Source organism: Juglans microcarpa x Juglans regia, chromosome 3D (assembly GCF_004785595.1).
Source record: "Juglans microcarpa x Juglans regia isolate MS1-56 chromosome 3D, Jm3101_v1.0, whole genome shotgun sequence".
NCBI classification, from domain to species: Eukaryota; Viridiplantae; Streptophyta; class Magnoliopsida; order Fagales; family Juglandaceae; genus Juglans; species Juglans microcarpa x Juglans regia.
Window position 1 is genome coordinate 37425474 of NC_054598.1, and position 22198 is coordinate 37447671.

Below are 22198 nucleotides of genomic sequence, written 5' to 3' on the forward strand. Positions count from 1 at the left end.
GACGATTGGGAAGAGCCTTTAGAGGCCTCAATAAAGGAGTGGGGGTTGACACGGGTTTTGACAGTTTCGCTTGACAATGCCTTATCTAATGATGTCGTCTTGGGGTATCTGAAAACTTATTTATATTCATTTCAATTTCGTCAGTATTAATTTTAGTATTATTTTTGTAGCAACACATGAGACGACTCAGAAGATGTCTACCTCCACTGCAATATGAATATGTGCTCAAGCCTCAAAAGAGTCAAAGACTACCCATCCGGCCGTCCCAAATGTCACAGTCAAATACCCAAACAGCTCGCCTCTTTTTTTAGATTATTAATTTCTTAGAATATTGAAATTTGAATCAGATGTATGTATTATGTATTTGCTTTGTAATTTTGTAATGTTGATACAATGTCCCTTGGATACTTTTTTCTTTGTAATTTTGTAATTGTTTAGACTTTCCATTTTATTTTTGTAATAGCTTAGTTATTATTATTATTTATTAGTTTATTAGGTAGTAGACTTGTAGTCTATAGTAATAGTAGTACTTCATTAGAGTCTTAATTATATAAAATTGTGTATGTATATAATATTTCTATTCATGTAGCTTTTTTTCTTTTTTAAACTCTTTTTTTCTTTTTTGAAAAAATAAAATTTTAATTTTTATGGGCCTAAAATGGCTCAGAAGCTGTTTTTGGGCCATTTAAGGCCCATTTCAGCGGTTTCTGGGCCATTTTTGGCCCAGTAGGGTGCGGGGGGGTGGACGGAGGACCCCCTCCACCCACACCCCATTATCCGGGGGAATCCCCAGCCCCCGCAATCTGGGGGCGGGGGGCGGATTACAAATTGGGCCCCCCGCCCATGCGAGGGCGGGGCGAAGGCTACCCCGCCCTGTAGGGGGCGGGTAGCACCCCTACTATTCGGTCTTCTGGCAAAAAAGTCTCATGCATCGCTATTCGTTGATATTCGTTGTGTTTTATATTCGTTGTAGTACGAGTTTAGCAATATGCGAGCTAGGCCAGAATTAATCAGTCAGCTTGTATGCATGGATATGGGCTGCACAGGTGTAGTATTACAAATGGTGAGAGCATCCTTAATAGATTAGTCAAAATTAAAGGATATTTTTTGTAAATATAAGAGAAATTTGACTTTTGACTATTTCATTTACATAAATTTCTAAATTGGAATAGCTATTTTTCATTATATAACAATAAAATAATGTAAGATGAATTTAGTTTTGATTATTCACATCATATCTCTGCATTGGATTATCTATTTATTCATTATATAGTAATGAGTAATTAATAATTTCAAAAATATTTAATTTTTTTAATTATTAATTTTTTTTAATTTTATCATATTTTACTATTCTACCTATTATATATTAATTAATAATCATATTCTAATTAAATTAATATATCACTAACTCAAATTAACATATCACTTGTGATAAAATATGTGATAGAAAGAAAGGGAAAGAGAAATAATTGATAAAATATGTATTTGATGTATGTACAATAACCTTTAAATTTGGAAAAACTTTTGAAAGTCACTGTAACTAATCCATTGTGAGCATATTTTACTCTCTAATAGCTAAACACTCAATGGATTTATCTTTTAACTAATCCATTAAGGATGCTCTGACAGCACTAGATAACTTCGATCTTTTTGCCTGTTTTCCGTTGTATTTCAAATATTATCCAACACCTTATCTTTCAAGCAAAAAATAAAAACACTCTATTTTATTGAACATATATGTGTGTGTGTGTGTGTGTGTGTGTGTGTGTGTGTGTGTGTGTCAACGTGTGTGTTGTTAAGGATAAAGATAATTCTGTTATGTCTCATCTCCTTTTGACAGATTTCGGTGATTGTGATAAAGCTCAAGCAAGATAAAGTTCAAGCTGTTCGACTCCCTCCAGTCTTGTAGTTCATCACAGCTTGGTTCTATTTGATCTCTGTAATTGCTCTTATTTATACATTGGTTAGAAATCTGTTAGCTAGCTTATCTCTTGTGACAAACATGTAAATCCTCTCATATGTTTGTAACAATTTTGTGCATAAATATGATAATGCATACACGGTTTCTGGTGTGAAAAACCCGAACAATTTCACATTCTTTCATGGTACCAGAGACCTCTCAAGCTCACGCTTCATTTGTTCTTATGGCTACTTCGGGTTCTTCATTTTCCTCTTCCACTGCCTTTCATCTTCCAGCACAAGTAATTTCCATCAAGCTCGATGCATGATAGTAACTTTCTTGTCTAGAGTGCTCAATTGCTTCCTCTTTTTTAGAGCTATGGTTTGATGGAAATCATTGATGGTTCTGATCCTTGTCCACTTCAAATTTCTAGCAATGATCAGAAGGCCTAGGGTGTCCTTAATCCTGCTTATTTGGTTTGGCAGTATAAGGACCAAATGGTGCTTGGCTGGATAGTCTTCTCTTTATCTCCTTCGGTGGTGTCCACCATTTATGGTCTTGAGACCTCATGGCTTGCTTGGCAGGCCCTTGGTTCGCGTTTTGTTGCACCTTCTACCTCTCAAATTTCTCTCACCAAGAGAAAACTCCAGTCCCTCTAGCAAGGTTCTATGTCCTGTCAAAGTTTTCTAGATGAAGTCAAGTCTCTCTTAGATGAATTGTCGGCTGTTGGCAAACTAATTGAAGATTCAGATTCAATTCTCTTCGTTCTCAACGACTCAATTCATCTTTTCACTCATTTCTAACAGCATACATGCTTCGTGCTCAGGAGAAATCGATGCCCTTCTCCAACTTCCATTCTGAGCTTCTAAATTATGATCTCATGTATAAGCTTCACAACCAGTCCTTTCAACCCAAAATTGGACCCTATGCTCTTTATTCTCACAAACCTGGTTCCAAGCCAAGATCCTGCAACAACAACAGGTCCTGATCTTCAGGATCTTCCAAGCCTAATGGCCTAGCCTCCTCCTCTTCTCAGTTTCGGCACTCCCTACCTCACTTGCCCTATTCGACATATACATTTGTGCCATCTGTCTCTCACCCTTGATCTCCTTATCAATTTTGCAGGACAGAGAATCATTAGACACTTGATTGCTTCAACTGCATGAATTATGCTTATCAGGGGCGTCTTCCTCTTACAGAATTGGCTGCCATGGTTTTTGAGGCCAATACCACCTATCTAAATCAACACCAATGGTATGCTGATAACGATGCCAATATTCATGTCAGTACGGATGTTGCCAACCTTATGCCTTCTCAACCCTATGAAGGTGATGACTTCGTGCGGCAGGTTTGATCATCTCAAGCACTGGCAATGCCTCCGTAAAAGCTCCATCTTCTATTCTCGCCTTAAATGATGTCACTTATTGTCTTCAAGCTTCTGCGCATCTTCTTTCCACCAATAAATTTTGTAAAGACAACAATGTTCTTTTTCAGCTCACTAGTTCTCATTTTTCTATGAAGGACATCACGACGAGGGTCACACTCCTGATGGGGCCAAGTGATAATGGATTGTACCTGATCAACCTTCGTCAACTGTCTCTGTCTAAGTTCCATGCTCTCACCATGACCGTTAGCATTAAGGCTCCTACCTTCACTTGGCATTGTCGTATAGGGTATCCATTTGAAGCAACTCTTCTTTGTGTCCTTACTAGTTTCTCTATTCTTGTTACTGATTCACTCAATAAACAATCCATCTGTGTGTCCTGTCAGCTAGGAAAGTATAAGTGGTTGCCATTCTCTAATTCATCATGAGAATCTATTGCTCCTCTATAGTTAATTCATTCAGATGTTTGGTCCACTTCCACTCCTTCCTTGAGTGGTTGTCGTTACTATTTAATTTTTGTTGATGATTTTAGTTGCTTTTGTTGTTTGTCTCCCAATTCTAATAAATGCGATGTTTTCCTTACATTTGTGAAATTCAAACTTTTAGTGGAAAAATAATTTACTTATCCCATTAAGCAATTTCAAAGCGACAATGGAGGTGAATATTGTTCCGTTACTTTTAAGCAATTTCTTAGCTCCAATGGGATTTTCCATAGCCTATCGTGTCCTCATACCTCTCAGTAAAACGGCATTGCTAAGCGAAAACACCGCCATATGTTGAAATGAGACTTACCCTCCTTGCACAATTTGGCTTACCCAAGAAATTTTGGGTTGATGCCTTCTTAACCTATGTCTTTATCATTAATCATTTACCCACCTAGGTTCTTAATTTTTTTATCTCCTTTTGAACATATATTTCATCCTCCTCCCAATTTTGGTTATTTTCGATCCTTTAGTTGTCAGTGTTTTTCCTTCCTTCGTCCCTACATGCCCGATAAACTTTCCTATCGTAGCACGCCATGCTTTTTTATTGGTTACTATTCTAATCACCGAGGGTTTCGGTGCTTTAACCCCTCATCCAGGCGTGTCTATATCTGCAAGAATGTGGTATTTGACAAAGCTGTATTTCCTGCTCGTGTACAATCCCTTATTACAGACTCTAGCAACCACGTGATCTTCTCAGGTATATCTCATCCCTTACTCATCTCTCCTCCACATATTTTGTCATCTCCCTCTGAACTTTCTCCAGTTCCCGATCCTTTTCCTCCTCCCATACTGCCTACCATATATGTACCCTCTACCTCACCCGAGCCTCTCTTAGACTCTCCCCCTCCTACTACACCCTCCCTTCTTGACGCCCTTAAACCTCAGCATACGGCCTCTCCTTCTCCTGCCTCTCCCTATCATGTTGTCACTAGGTCTCAGACTGGTCACCTTCAACCCCACTATTTCCCTAATTTCCTTTTTATATTACTCGACATGTCACCCTCTTCAAGCCTTGCATGTAGGTGCCATCATCTTCGAGCCTCATATCCATGCTCAAGTGGTGTCTATACCTACATTGCGTGCGGCTATGGAGAGTGAGTTTGAGGTGTATCGCCACACTGTGGGTGCCTTACAAGTATGTCACTCTCACCCGTCCGGATATAGCTTACTCCGTGAATTAGCTGTGCCAACACTTGTAGACACTGACTATTTCTCACAGGACAACAGCCAAACAAGTTTGCGTTATTTGAAGAACACCCTTGATTAAGGCCTCTTCTACACACCTGGTTCCTTTTCGATTAATGTCTACTGTGAGTCTGACTAGGCTAGTGATCATGACGATAGAAGATCAACGTGTGATTATGGTGTCTATGTTGGTCCCAACCTCATCTCTCGGTCCTCGAAAAAGCAACTTGTGGTCTCCAAATCTAGTACTGAGGCCAAATACAGATATTCAGCCTTGGTTACGACTGAGGTTTATTGGCTGCATATGCTCTTATTGAGTCCACTTCTAATACTCTTAAAAGGCGTGTCTGCCAATAAGACTATATTTATGATAAGGTGGAGCTGGAGCTACTGCATGTCTGAAGTTGGGGGGACGCCTGCCCGAATACTTTCAAGGTGGCTGACATTTATTGTTGAGCCAGTTTGCAATACTGAGTTTCAAAGTTAGCAATCGATGATCAAGTGTATCAATGAAGGCACACCCTTATAGAAAATCAATATTAATTCTGGTCTTCTTATTATAAACAATACGTACGGTGTTCACCTAACTTATGTAGCCTTATTGATTTCTCGCAAAATGTACATTTATAATATAATAAATTGTCAATTTAAGAAATACGAAATACCTTTCGACTTTAACCCAAATATATATATATATATATATATATCTTGAAGCGATGTTTCATTCCTAAAAAATAAACATGTTTTAATATTATTTATAAAGATGATAATATGAAATACATGTACTGAACAGTGTCCTGTATCAATCACATGCAAAGGTAAATGCAAGGTATATATAGTACGTAATTAATTAGCATCTTTTTAGTTCATGTTTGATAATTTTCTTATCTTAAATTATTTTAATTATTGTGGTTGCATACAAGAACATGCACTCAAGCTTTGGAGTCTAATGTCAACAAAAGTGCGAGCAACGGCGTAAAGCTTTTTGCTGAATTTCATCGATTTCTTAGCTGGCCAGCATGCTAATTTTGAACATTGTTTTTTGTGCCGAGAACGTGTTGAATATTGTCGCACTAACGGTACTTTATTCTGACTCCCCAGAAATTAGAATTGGACCGCACAAAAGATTCGTTGCTCAATATGCACGGCTACGGTTGTTAGTATTTTTTAATAATATTTATTTTTTATTGTTGCTCGCCTTTACTTTTTGGTCCTCTACGTTGTGTTTAATGCGAGCTGTAATTAAATTGCCATTACTTTGGGTTTTAATTTGGTTTGATTGAAGTCTTATTAGTTGTTAACGTTGACCTTTTAATTCCAAGTCCGTTGGTGTTTTTAAGGCGTTTTAACTTTTTCTCAGCAGGTCGGTTGTTTTTTTTAACTTTTAATATTGGGTGATAATTGATTGTGCCGTTTCCTGGAGAGAGAAAGTCAATTTTCATTAGGGAAGGTTTATTTGAGTTGGATGAATTTAATTGCGTTGAGTTGAGTTGAATTGAGATAATAAAATATTGTTAAAATATTATTTTTTAATATTATTATTGTTTTAGAATTTAAAAAAATTATAATAATGAGTTGAGATGAGTTTAGAGTAGTTTATATTCCAAACGAAGTCTTAGAGGATGAGATGAAAATTTTATATTTTATTTGAAAGTTTAAAATATTGTATTTTAATATTATTATTATTTTGAGATTTAAAAAAATTGAATTGAGATTTGAAAAAATTGAATGATTTATTATATTTTATATGAAAATTTAAAAAAAATATAATGATAAGATGAGATGAGATAAAAATTTTATATTTCATAATAGTTACCGTATGTGTTTTGATTTGTTTATATATTGATGGAGGTTGGCGTCCGGGAAAGTCGATCTTTTTCATTCGGTGTGGTGTTGTTTTTTCTCCGTACAATATTATATAGGAAAAATTAATACAAGTTTAGGTAGATATTTTTTAGAGTATTTTTAGATAAAAGAATTGAATTCTTTTGAGTGGAGCTTTAAGTTGCATTTAGATGTTGAATTGTGTTGAATTGAATTGAGATGAGATGATAAAATATTGTTAGAATATTATTTTTTAATATTATTATTATTTTGATATTTGAAAAAATTGAATTGTTTATTATATTTTATATTGAAATTTGAAAAAATTGTAATGATGAGTTAAGATGAGTTGAGGTGGGTTGAGTAACCAAACGAAGCCTTAGACTCAATCACTTGTGCAGAGTAATATTGAGTTATATGAAGATCAATTAAACTGTTGTATTCTCAAGGAGTCAAGTCAAGAAGATTTTTGCTATACAAGTTAGTTTGAGACTTTATATATTGTAGAAAGTTTGAATCTTCTTAAAGAGAACAATATTTCTGTGTATCAGTTTAAATTGATTTTATTTTAATTTTAATTTTATTATAATTTTTATTATATTATTGTGTATCTCAACCTTAACCGGTACTGGTGAGAGTTCGTAACTTGGATCTTTCGTAAATCATGACTTATTTTCCCGAATTTTCATGAAAAAATATCCTCAACTTGCTGTCCAATCTTAAAATATTGAATGGGAAAACAAACAATAAAGACTTCAAGTCATGATTTGAGAAACTGAGACGTAAGGACTTGGACATAATGACTTAGTTAGGTTTGAATAGAAAGATAATTTCAATTTATATAATCTAATCATTATAATTTTTTTAAATTACTACATAAAATATAATAAATAATTTAATTTATTCAAATTTTAAAATAATAATATTATTATGATTATTAAAATATAATATTCTAATAATATTTTATTTAATTTTTAATTTTCATTTCAACACATTTTATCTCAACTTATTAAATTCCAAGTTACATTTTAATGATGATCATAAACAAATGTCTGAATAATAGTAAAAAATAGTGACTAAAAGTGATCTCTTTCGGAGTGCATTACACACGAGAGTTTTTTATGTGATTTTGTAGATGCTTTTATGGATCGAAGACGTTGTTTTGGCATTGTATAAATAAGGTACCCGTGGCAAGAGGAATTGAAGAGGTATTTCACGTTCCTTTAAGAATAATGGCGTGTTCCCGATCCTTTAACGTCCGTGCTTCCATTCTACTAATCTTTATTGCCACCATCTGTGTCATGTTTATGCAAATGGCCGTCCTTGCAGGTAATTACTTTACTATTTCAAGAATTGGTCCGTCCTTCTTTCATCTTACTTTACACGAAGAAGAGAAATGTTAACAACTATAAATAAATTTTACAAAAATAAATCTATAAACTGACATGATTAATCATCGATCACCCGAACTTCTTTAATTTCAATCTGATTTTGGCTTTGATGAAATTCATTTGATCAGATCATTTCAACCTCACGAGTTTTGTTTTCCCAAGAAAATAAAGCTCTGTTTATGCACACAATTGGACCATTCGAAGGAGTCAACTCCTTGATTATTGGCATTAATTAGCTGACTCCTTGATTGTGAATATAATTCTTTAGTACTACATTTATTTAATGAGATTTGTTTTAGCATCGTTATTTGCAGGGTTTTGGTAATTTTTTCCTCTTTCTGTATTTATAGGAAGACCATTCGAAGGAGTCAACTCTCCTCCCTCTCCAAGGACAGCACCAGAATTTCACCATGAATAAGGAAGGATTCCCTCAGCCACTCGGGGGGCAATAATGCACTAATTATTATGTAAAGCCGGCCGTCTTTACGGTCTTAGAAAGTGTAAGCCTATATAGTTCTTTAATAAATATATATATATATATATATATATATATATATATAGGCACACCTAGAATATATATGAAAAAAACCTACCTTTATGGTGTCTCCATTATTTTATAAGAAACTGTACGAAATTTGAACATCTTATTACTGTATTGTAATATTATTTAATAGTTCCTAAATAAGCCATTTATGCGTAATTGGCCGTTAATTTGTTAGTTATCCTTTTTATATATTAGTGCAATTTCTTTTGACAATCGTTGGGATAATGTTTGGGAATTTAAATAAAACTAGTTGATTTCCTGTCAAATGAAACTTATTATAGCCTCCGATCAGATCGTAATTGTTTGATGTCACTTCAAACTATAAATTAAATCAGATCATAATATTGCTACGAACTTGGCGATGGCGGATAGGAGGCAGGGCCGGACTCCAGGTCAAATTAGGCCGTAGGCAAAAATTTGAAGAACGCCTATATATTTTTTATCATAATAATTAATTACCTACCAGAAAAATTCATTATAACAATTAAATATTCTTTTATAATTATTTATCAACTTTTTGTATTGATCAGTTATTTTTTCAATTTCTCTTTTTCTTAAATTCTTATACTTTCTTAATTTAAGATTCAAATACATTTTCTGATTTTCTTTGACTTTATAAGTCTATCTTCATTGTTTTTTATTAGATTTAGACAAACAAATAAACTTCAAATGAACAACTATATCTGGTGGGTTTGGATAGCTAGTTCAGATAAAAAATAAACTCATATATATAGAGTTGTATCGTACAATAATTTTGACTATCCAAACATAATATTTCATCTTTTAAGTTTTGAAAGCATCCACTTAAATAAACAGTATTTCATCTCTTAAGTCAAAAATATCTCATCTCATCTTAATTAAAAAAATCACACTACTATTCAAAATATCTCATCTGAACTATCTATCCAAACCCACCAAAATTAATCCATATATGGACTTCTTCCTTCTACCTTTCTTTTCCCCCCTTACTTTCTTATTTAAGGGGCCAAATATAGATGTAGGGGTGTAACCGGTCCGGTCCGGTCCGGTTTTAGACAAAATCTAGGATCGAACCGGTATGTACCGGTTTTGTATTTTTCAAAACCGATTACGCACCAGTTACCCTCCTAAACCGGTACTTCTGATTTTATCAGTTTTCGGTCCGGTCCGGTCCGGTTTTCCGGTTATTTTAAAATGTTTATAAAAAAAAAAAAAAAAAAACTGATTTAACTAGTTTGTTTATAAAAAAAATTTGTTCACAGCCAGATTTGGTACTGTTCACAGATAGGTTCTATTCGTTCATCTAACTAGTTTTGTTTAGTGGATTGGATCTTTTATTCTGTAATGTATTTGTAACTTTGCTATATGTTTGACAAACTCTAAAATTTTCCACAAGTCTGTAACTTTGCTATATGTTCGCACTGCAACAGCATAACATTATATATTCTAAAACATAAATAAAAGTAATCACCATGCAAAAGTCTTTAATTAACATAAACTTTATTTGCCAAAAGCCAATGGCTTGATAGCATAACAATCAGGCAAAATGATAAACTGGAAGCCCTAGCACTAGCAGGGCATGCCACATGTTGGAACTCACGAGACACACTTTATTGAAGAGTATGCTGGACATGTCATAGTAGGCAAACAGGGAAAAGAAAAAGCACATGTACAGCCTTTGATGGTTCACAATGAAAGCTTATTCGAAACAACAAAACCCAATCGGTTGTTAACATTAAATATCACACATACATGGACAGACTTTTACCAACAACAAAACCCAATCCGCCACAAGTTCCACAACCAATTCAACGACAAAGCCTAGGCCACAACCAACAACAACCCAATCAGCAATAACAAACACTAATAAATTTAGGATTAAAAAAAAATACCCTAATATCACAAAACCCAATCAACCCAATCGGCAATCAAGATTCACAAAAATTCCAAAATCACAAAACCTAATTACAAAAATCCTAATATCACAAAATCCAATCACAAAAATCAAAATAGGCTACTGCTAGTATGTAATTTAAAAATTAAAAAAAAAAAAAAAAAAAAAACTTACCGTGGGCTGGAGGCAGATCGGCAGAGAGTTAAGAGAAGAGAGATTGTGAGCGACGAGATCACGGACTTACAAGAGAATTGAGAGACGAGAGAGTGAGATATGGGAGAGTTGAGAGTGAGAGACGATTACGAAAGAGTTGAGAGATGAGAGAGTGAGAAGCGGGAGAGTTGAGAACTTGAGAGAGAGAGAGAGAGAGAGAGAGAGAGAGAGAGAGAGAGAGAGAGAGAGCTGTGAGTCTGCAATTGCGAGAGAGTGAGCCACCAAGCGGTGACGGAGAGAGCTTGCTGCGAGAGGTGGGAGCAGAGTGAGTGACTGAGAAGTGAGAGACGAAATATACATTTTTTTACAAATTATTTCATCTCATCTTAACTCAAAAAATCTCATTATTATTCCAAATATCTTATTTGAACGTCTATTTAAACCCACCAAAATCCATCTATGGAATTCTTCCTTTGCCTTTTTTTTCCCTTACTTTCTTATTTGAGGGGCCATATATAGATGGGGTGGGGACCTTGGCAGCCGCCTGCTCCAGTCCCCGCTGAGCCTCCCCTGATCCCTCATCGGATGTGCATGTTGACTCGAGATGCATGACTGGAAATACCCTAATCTGCGAAACAAAAAGAAGAAAACCAAGGCTCATAACACAAGTGAGTCAAAGCTTATTTTCCTCGTCATCTGGGTATCTATTTGAGAATTGATAACGTTAATAAATCTCCAATTTGCGTTACAAGAAAGAGAAGTGCTAGTTAACAAATTATATGCTGTATCTGGTTTCTCTAGCTTGTCTAGCTTGCCTATCCAGCCTTCTTCTGGCAAAAGGGCAGCCTCATGCATCCATGACATCATTCTCTCAATTAGACAGTATTCTCGTACGTACGTACGTCCAGGCCATATCATTTTGAACAACTACGTACGGTGCCCCACTATTGTTTTCTTTTCAGGGTGTTTGCCCCGTGGCATCCTATTCATGTTAATGTCGATGACTGGCTAGGCCGGTTTACTTCAATCATGATCTCCAAAGTTCAGATCTATCTTGGGCTCGCTCTAATATTAATTAATTAATTTCCATGCATACGCCCATTTACGAGGTCTCAGCTTATTATTCCGTCCATTCCATCTACTCTCTTGTATACGATCGATCATCTACTGAATTTCGGAAGTGCGCGATTGGATAAGGCCCAAGCTGATAGCTAGAGTAGCATGCATTAATTCTGCAGGCAATATTAATGTTTTAACCATTACGGTACGTCTTGATCATCCCATCGTGTTTTACAGTACTTGGATTTGACCAAATTGTAGCCCTCGATGATCTTGATGATCATTTGTCCCATAATCATGTATGTTTAAAAGTGTACGTTGTCCATACATAGTTTATATTAATATACATAACGCATTGATCATGAGCATATCATGCCAACTGTATATATGATCTAGTACTTAATTTTCAGAAATACGAAATAGCATGAAAAAAAAAAAACATGATCATTTTTTTGTTCTTAACATGATCATGTACCTTAAATTAAAGTTCTTCGAAAAAAATAGTAACCAATATTATATATGATGATGAATATTCCTCAGTACCGAAACAACTGATTTAAAGGCATATAATATATATACTCATTCCGAGGTATCATTCACTTAAAAAAAAATAATAATTATCTGAGCAAGGAATCATTACTTCATTATATAAGAAATATTTCGAGAACACAATTCGTTAATTTGACGAGTTTATAGCATATATAATGATCAAAATATGTCATATATATAGAGACTCATGAACAGTATCCTAGCTAGCTATATGCAAATGTGAATGCATGTCATACGTAATAGGAAATTTCTTTTTTTTTTTTTTAAAAAAAAAAAAAAAAATATATATATATATATATATATATATATATATATATGTTGGATAAATTTCTTACCTCAAAATTATTTTAATTATTCTATATATATATACCTAAAAATAGAGGAACTCACTCTTTGGAGTCCAATGTGAACTAAACTTTCATGAGCAGCATTGCAGTTTCGTCGAATCTCAACCATTTCTTGGCGTGCAGATCATATATTATATTGTGGTACTGATCAAGAGAACACGTCGTAATTAAAAACTAGTTTTCTGCAAGGATCGTGTTGAATGTTGTACGTTGTAGGTACTTAACACCTTATATTGATTCCCAACAAATTAGAATTTGACCGTGCACACAAAAGTTTGTGTTTGATATTCGTTGCAGTACGAGTTTAGCAATATGCGAGCTAGCTAGGCCGGAATTATGTTTTGAGAGTTCATTGGGTGTATTAAAGTTTTTGAGATTGATGAGTGATTTGTGATTTCTCTCTTGTATTCCATCTTTATGATAGTGAATTCGTTGAGATCGACTCTGCTAGTACGAGACATACACTAGCTATTGTTCAAGCCGAACCACTTAAATTTCGATGTTTTTTGTTTGATTGTCAAATTTTTGTTATTTACTTCCGCTAATCTATTTCATAAGCGTCTCTAGATATTTAATTAATCCTAACAATATGCATGGTTATCTTATGCATTTGGAAAATAATATGGTACTGTTTTGGTGCACAACCCGAATGGCACGCCAAACAAAATTTATAAAATATCCCAACATGTGTTGATCAGTTAATGCAGAGAGAGGCCGCTGGTCTTTCGTTTACCCCTTACTTTCTTCAAGGCCTGAATCATTGAACCAATTAGTCAGGTTTTGAGGAAAGTGTGAGCGTATTTCAGGCGGCACCCATGCAAGAAATTAGGTGGGCTTCTGTTCGTTTAACCAGCTTGTTCGATCCAATCCTACTAATTATTATCTTGATTGCCCCCATCTATATTTTTCAAATGGTTGCTGCAGGTTAGTTTACTATCTCTAGATTCGTTCCATCTTTCACCGATCATTCTTACATGATGAACTGATCAATGCCATGCAACTGGATGATTAATATTGGGCTCGATCTTTTTAATTAATGGGTCCTGCAATTTCCAATTATCAAAACTATAATAAATCAAATAAGGCCATGCATCATGAATTTATTGCAATATGACTAATTAATTGGCCAGCTTCATTTTACTGGTTGATGTAAGTTTGTGTAATTTCTTGACCATTTGCAAAAAAGAGCGCTAGAAGGAGGGCTCGAACCTCCGACCTTGTGGTTAACAGCCACACGCTCTAGCCAACTGAGCTATTCCAGCTTTGAGTTGTTTAATGAGTGAATAAATTATACTCTATTAAATTGCAATTTATTAATTAGGCCAACCAAAAAGACAGATCAGAGAATTTGTTTGTAACGTGCATGCATATAATCTGGATTGCGTGCACCCTTCTCTGGTTTCTTTCTCATTTTCCTTTTTCGATCAGTTTCTTTATTTATTTCTAATTTAAAGAGCGCGGGATGAGTATATATGTTTAAATTATATTGCATTGTAAAACTTGTAATTAACTTGAACATTGCCCACATGGCCGAAGGTACGTACCACGTGTGATATATATATATATATATATATATATGGTACTGCTTGCAAATCTTGAGAATTATAATACTTTTTTTTTATCTAATTAAATTAGTATATATGCGTTCAGCTATAAAATTAAAGTATATATTTGGATAAATCAACCAAAAATCAATTTAAATTTATAGGGTTCATGATCGAACCGTGTTTAATTAATACGAATATAATTAGTTCACATAAACAATTATCAAAGAAATAAAACATATATACTTTGACAACTCTAATTAGATTAGAGCAAATATGACCTATATATCATCATATATATATAGTTAGCATAGATTCTAAATTTTATTTCATAATAATTAAAACAATTCCCCCATAATAATTATCAAAGACCCGACTTCACATGATTAGAAAAAATGCAACATACATGTAATATATATACGTTCGGCTACATTGTTGTACTGGATATTGCTATTATTACTATATATATTTAAGAAAATGTTTAGAGTATCAATGCATACATTGATAGTATGTTTTTTTAAGGAAAATACTAGTCCTACTGAGAATATCTGTCGAGAATGGGTATCGATTGTACTTTTTTTTACTTAATGGTTAAGTATATATTTTTTTAAAGATTTTGTGAATTTCTCTTAAAAAAATGTTTCAGTTTAAAAAAATATTTGTATAAAAAGCAAAAAGAGAAAATTTATACATTTTATTAAAAATTCTCGAGCAGTCCCTCTTTTTTAATATTTAAAAATTGAAAAAAAAGACTATATATTGATCCGATGTATGGTACCCTAGCACTCCCCATATATTTATTTGTTTGGAATAGGGAGAAAATAAGAAATATTGAGCACAAAGAAAGTGGTAGCCCAGTTAGCCATGTTTTGTGTTAATGTCAAAAATTGCACAACAGACTGAAAGGGAGAAAAAAATTATCTCAGACCAATGATGATGATTTGGACTTCGATACAGTGCTCTTTGAGTTCATCCATAAAATAAATAAGCAAATAAAAATAAATAAACTGAGATACAAATATTTATGTGGTTCAGCATAATGCATAGGTCTATAAAGTATTTAGAGGCGAAATCCATTATAATAGATGATTTTACAATTTCTCATGACTTCACATATCTCACAATACAATTGAAGAATTTTGGGAAGATTCTTTGGAGTCGCTATATGTGGTAGAGTTTGGATGTAGGGAGCTTCTCTATATCTCTTGTCAAATTTGTGAGGATCTCCACCTTATAAAAATGTCTATTTCTTTGGATTAATTGAGTCCAATTTGTCTTGTATACCTCATTCCTTTTTGAAGTCTGAAGCCTCGATTGTTTTTACAAATGAGATGAGATGAGTTGAGATTAAAATTAAAAAGTTAAATAAAATATTATTAAAATATATTTTTTTAATATTATTTTTGTTTTATGATTTAAAAATGTTGAATTATTTATTTTATTTTATATAAAATTTAAATAAATTATAAAATTAGGTAAAATGAAATGAGATAGGTTAAAAGAAATTATAAAAATAACTTATTCTATCTCCAACTGTATCTTTAGACTAAATTCTTGGTTTTATCTCTTTACTTATTTTTAGCAATGGTCTGGCTGCATTCAATTATATTCCAACACTCTGAAACTGACAACCTAGCTATAGCATGCAGTACTATCAACGTATGGTATATACCTCTACCATGATGCGCCAAATCAAAGATGACAAATCACTCAAAGTCTAAAGACAAGAAAAGAAGCAACCGGGACCTACGAAAAGCAAACTAGTAGAGCACACATTGTAAGTTTATTCGGTGCAAATTCATCGTGTGTATATGCCAATAATGTGGAGTTTATTGTACCAAATCGAAAAATACCAAAAATTTATTCAGAAAAATCAAAATCATTAAAATGATTCAAGACCAATCAGTATTATAATATATTACTTTTTTCAAGTTTTTAATATAAAAAATTAAGAATTTAAATTTTACATATCATTTATCATCGTTTATCTTAAGTAAAGATAAACAAAATTGGCAATGCGAGGCCAAAATTGTCATTTTTCTTTAATAATTAGTAATATTTTTAATTTATTGATTTAATGAGCTGATTCCAAAATTTCATATATTAGGATATAATTAAAAAAAAATACTCTAGTCACAAAGAAATTATACAAAAGTAATCTCACAAATTGATGTAGTTTGTTGTAATTTATTATATTGTAAAATTAATTTTATTATAAAATAAATTTAACAAATCGAACGTGACTTTATGTAATTTTTTTTTATAAATATAACAGTATTCTAAAAATAAATAAATAATAAATTGACAAAAGTATAGAATTTTACCCTAGCTTTCACCCAAAAAGTGAAAATGAGACCCGGACGGGATCCAATGCAAAGGCGTGCGTGTGGGTCGCCGTATGTGGCCGGGCTGAAAGGAAGGGGACCTCCAATCGAAACGGCTCAAACGAAACGGGGCCTGATCTGCATTGGGTCCCACCCCCTACTTTGTTGTTACCTGAGACACAGTTTCGAGGCCTCACGCGCCGCTCTGTGTCCGGCTGTCACGGGACACATTCCACTTTCTAGGATTTCCCACACGAGACAACATTGGCGATGGCGTTGGGCGTACATACATGAGTGCCCGTCGATTATCCAATCATTCCGTTATTTTTGAGGTGGTGGGTATTTACTGCCACGTAGTGGCTTTTGGTTTTAGCTAAAAATTAGTTATAATTTCTTTTAATCACAGTTAATCATGTTTTCTTACGCGGAAATGGCGTAGTACTGACGTGACTGATGGAGGGGCCTAGGTGTCAATCAAGTATAACTGTTGATGCAATTGGACGGCTGAGATTGTACTGATTGGGAAGTGGAGCACTAGATAGATATGGATGTAACTGCTGCGACGTGTGCATAGGTCTAAAATTATTGGGCTTCGTGAGGTGGGTCCCGTGATATGTTATTGCAGTATGATGTGGAGGATACTAAGTCAACTCTGAACAGGGAAATTAGTGATCATGTGAGACACGAGCGACGGTGGTGTCCAAGTTGTACGTAGTTGCCGCATCATAAGACTGTACGAGGTTCTACGGGATGATACGATGATATGAAATAAGAGGAGAAGAAATATCAGAATATCTCATCCTATTATGTGAACAACAGTTAAGTAATTTATGTTAATAATATAATATATAAAACGAAGATAATAAAAAAATAATATATAAATAATAGTGAAATAATTTAAAAATATTTTAAAATAATTATATTGATTTCAGATATGAATTGAAATTATAATTAAAAAGTTAAATAAAATATTATTAGAATATATTATTTTTATTTTGAAATTTGAAAAAGTTAAATCGTTTATTTTATTTTGTGTGAAAATTTAAAAAAATTATAATAATAAAATAAAAGATTTTCAAAATTTTAAATTTTAATCTTAAAAACAAACCAGACTCGAAACGTTATGTAAAACGTATTATTAAACTTATATATACACCAACCATTAGTTTACAATTACTTAGACAATTATGTAATAATTGAGATCGTGTCTGGCATTACATGACGTAGTGTAAAGATATTGTTGTTAATATTTTAGGTAGTGTTTGAGGTCTTTTCTTGAATGTTTTTGTCAAACTCATGTGTAGATCTCTCTTTCGTTCGGTGCCCAACAAAGATTAGACGATGTTCATGTCCATCATGTTCTTGTTGTTATTATATAACTTAAGTAGTATCTCCGGTCTTTTCATGTTTTGCGTAGAACTGTATAGATCTCTGTTGTTTGCTGCCCAACAAAGATATATAGATATCAATGCTACCATAATAAATTATAATAACAAGCTAATTACAGACCTAAGAACTTTCGGCGGTGATCAGCTCGACCTACTCCTTGTTACTCATAGGTAAAATAAAATCCGAGAGATTCTATATATACTACTTCAAATCATGAAAAATTCTACTAATTACATGATCATCATCCTCTAAAATGAAATGGTATTATCCAGCAACTTTTAAAATTTTCTTTTTGTTTAAAAAAAATAAATAAAGGATGCATGACTCAAGACTATTAATAAAAATACGACGTTTTACCTAAAAAGATGAAAGTGTGGCTTGTAACATTATTCTAAGATCATGTTTGAACTATCAATTTCCGCTTCTATCGGTTAACAAACAAAAGCAAAAGGTATAAACCCGTCTAAACCTAAAGTAATTAAACAAATAAGTGAAAAGAAAAAAGAGAAAGGAAGATCAAAAGAAAAGAAATAGAGGGTGACTTGAACAGCAAAAAGAAAAAGCGGATTTAATCGCTGACTTATGCATTGGCTAGCTTTTATTTTATGCCTTTGCTTTCTTTTGATCTCTAGCGAATGGACAAATCCACGGTAAAGTGATTTAGCTGATCCATTTACATGATCTGTTTGTTTATTTATATACCCAGGCCATTAGCTAGCTTCTTCCATGGCCGGCCTCTATCAAACCTAAAAGGATGTTTCTGTGTGTCTCTCCGGATAATGACTTTTGGACAATTATTTCTTCAAATTCAAGGCTGTCTACCCCACCCATTTTGACAAAGCAAGCAGGCATAACTTTGTTAACAAGTTATTTTAATTTCAAAGATCAGATAAAGGAGATTTGAATCTCTATGCATGATCTTTACTTCATCACCAAATTTTGCTATTATTTAGACAAAATGAAACATCTTTCCATTTTTCTCTTCCAATAATTTAGAGAAACTAAAGTTCAAAGTACAATAAATCGGAATATGAGAGATCCTAACAAATACCTCAAAACAAAACATTTATACCACGTATAAAATGTAGATTTGAAGAAACTACTTATATATTCTAAAATGCATATCCATTGGAAAAGTATCTTATATATCTGAGTATCGATCTCACTAACGTATCCATCTAATTGATCATCTAAAAGATAATTTTTAATAAATATCATTCTTTATAATGGCAATTTTAGAAAATTTGACGGTGTTTATAATAGTTTTGATTATATATATATATACTAGATAGCTTATCTAGTATAATCATAATATAAAACAAAACACAATATTTATTATTAGCATATGATGTATGTTTATATATGTATATATAAGCTATTTCTTTTTGCCAATACATCCGACTTGCATGTTTTAAGCATATAGCTAGCATTCCTTCTAAGCCAAGAGAAAACTCTTTTGAATATCGTCTATTAATCAAACTGATTATATAACATCAATAAAATGCAAAACATAATTAGCTCACACTTTGCTAACATATATATGATGAATGGGTTAGTTTCTTTTTGCCAACGTATGGTCTATGAAATGACACATGATTAGCTACATAATTAAGCAAATATATCAATTAAAGTAAAAATAATTTGCCATTAGAAGAGCCGTGCGTTTGTGTTTTGTAAAAAGCGAAATTATATATACCAATTACCTACCTTTGATTTAGAAGAATTGACATTTCATCCGCTTGTGATTTGATAAAAGAGACATTTTGCTTACCCATATCGTTTTGTTAATTCTATTAGATTGGAAGTCGCTTTCTAATTAAATTAGGTACCATACTCGCAAAGGACAAAGGACAAAGTATATAATATAATGTTTCCAACAAAGATAATATATAGGGATAGATCGAATTCTATATATTTAAATTATGAAAAATTCTTTTTTAGCAGTTATTATTCACCACCCCTTACTCCACACCTTATGAAAAACGCTCTCATACCCTATAAAATACATCCGCACATCTTATGAAAAAATTATAAATATAGGATGTGAGAGTAAATAGTGACTGATGCATAATATTTTTCTTAAATTATTGTTGCATATTTTCACCAAAAATAAAGCTATTTTTGGGTTTGGCGCATTAATGAAGCTATTTTTTTCTTCTTCTTTTTTCTGTATTTTCTTTGGGACTAGAGACACGTATATATAATATGCATGAGAATTACATATATATATATATATATATTTGATATTTAACAGGCTCACTGCAACTCTTATCATTTTTCTTTCCTAATATCCAACAAACATAAGTGATCATTTTTGGCGAATTCTCCTTGAAGTTTTCCCCATTTTTAAACACTTTTTTCATTGCTATTTATTTGGGTAATAATAGATGTTCATTACTCAATCATCAATGAATACTGAACAGATATAGGCAGGCAGGGCCATGAGCTGAAACTTGGTCCAATATTGGTTTGCTTTCTAAAATGCACACCCACCTAGGCAAATGCCCCCACCATATCCTACAGATATTACGTCTTTTCCGACTCCGAGCCTCAATAATAGGGTAATAAAATCTAAAAGGTTGGCCATGAAAACTTCTCATCATTTCCTGCGCCCAGTGAAAATTTTCTCACCCCACCCACCCCTCTCCTTTCTTGGCTGTAACCAATCCTCGTTCACATATACTGACAAATCAAAGCCACCAAGAGCAACTCTACTGTGTGAACTCTCTCATGCTAATAGTGATGGACTATATCTCTCTCTCTCTCTCTCTCTCTCTCTCTCTCTCTCTCTATGATGTCGACTATCCCTTTTATCCTTCATTTACATGTATTATATTTTTGAATGATTAATTCATTAAAATTTGATTGGAAGTTCGAAGAGTTCATCACAACTATGATGAGAGTGCTCTCATTGTAGCCATCCCTATGCACCTCCCTCTTCTTTTTTCTTCCTCGGTGCTATCTTTTTTCACCTCAATGAGAATAATATGAAAACTCCAAGATCCTTGAAAACCGAGTTAGTGGAGTTGTTTACATTCCCCACAAACATGCCCCTAACGAGAGCTTGGACCAAGAATTTCAACCTCACTTTATCATATGCACATTAAATATTTACCAAATTAGAAAAGTAGAGAAAAAAAATCCCACTCAAGTTGAACCAAAAGCTACAACTTCGCCTTTATATACGACCCATGCATAATGTCCCCTCAGCCCTATACTCAAAACACTCTTTCCCACTCTCTCTTTCTTTGCTAGTTAGCTATAGTAGCTGCTGCACTACTTCCATATATACTCTGAGATCAGCTCATGATCTTAGCTTTAGGACTATCATTATTTCTTTTTCTAACTAAGCAAACAGCAAAGATGAGTGGTGGCCATTGGCAGGAGTTTGTAGAGTTGGGTGGTGGGGTTGAAGGAAGCGGCAGTCGGGGTCGGGGGCTGTGGCGGCACTGCAGAGAATGGTTCTTTTGTAAATATGGTTGAAAACTGATAGCAAAAGAACTCCTAAACAAGGCTTTGCAATTGCGCTCTCCTGAGTTTCTAGCCTATTGATGATCAAATGGGCAGAATCGGGAGAGCGTCTCATTATTGCATTGCGGGGAATTGAGGGTAATGGTCCGAATTTACCTTTAACTTTAGGTCTAATTATTGTCTTTTTCTTCTCTTTTTCCCCTTGTTTAACCATGTGTTATTGTACTTTTCCAGTCTTTGCCTGCTCTGGTTTTTTGTTCCCTTCTTTTTCCCTTAATGTTCGAAACATGGGATGTAAGAGATGCATACGAAGTAGCTAGCTAGCTAGCTGGGGTTTGGTAAGGTAGTGTTTGGAAGGGAGGGTTTGATCTTCCATTTGTGTTAAGTTTTGGAGGAATGCAATAGTCTGTAATGCTGCTGGGCATGCATCCCTTACACCTTTCATGTACTTGCTTTGTTTATGAAGTGAAGTTAAGATAAGTTAATGACTTCATGAGTTTCCTTTCCTTGCATGAATCTCTCTTTTCTTCTCTCTTGGATCAGATTTAGCTAGAGTTGGTCGAAATGCTGAGCAATTTTAGAGATCCTCATGATCCCACTTGGTCAACGAAAAAAGTGCAATCTAGCTAATTTGGTAAAGTTTGGAAGCATGGAAAATTCCACTTTCTTTTCTCACTTGTGGACTTTCTTCCCCCTTTGATTTTCAATATTGAATAAGTTAAAGAGAAAGAGAAAATAAAAGGTGCAATGTGAGTACCAACCAAAACATGTTTGAC

The 22198-nt window shown here is 33.7% G+C and overlaps 1 non-coding gene across 1 annotated transcript; it reads right to left on the reverse strand.

Annotated features, from left to right (window-relative positions):
* Nucleotides 1-13882: 13882 nt before the first annotated feature.
* On the reverse strand, nucleotides 13883-13956 carry TRNAN-GUU. Its single transcript has one exon. It is a non-coding gene; the product is annotated as a tRNA-Asn (tRNA).
* Between the last annotated feature and the right edge of the window lie 8242 nt (nucleotides 13957-22198).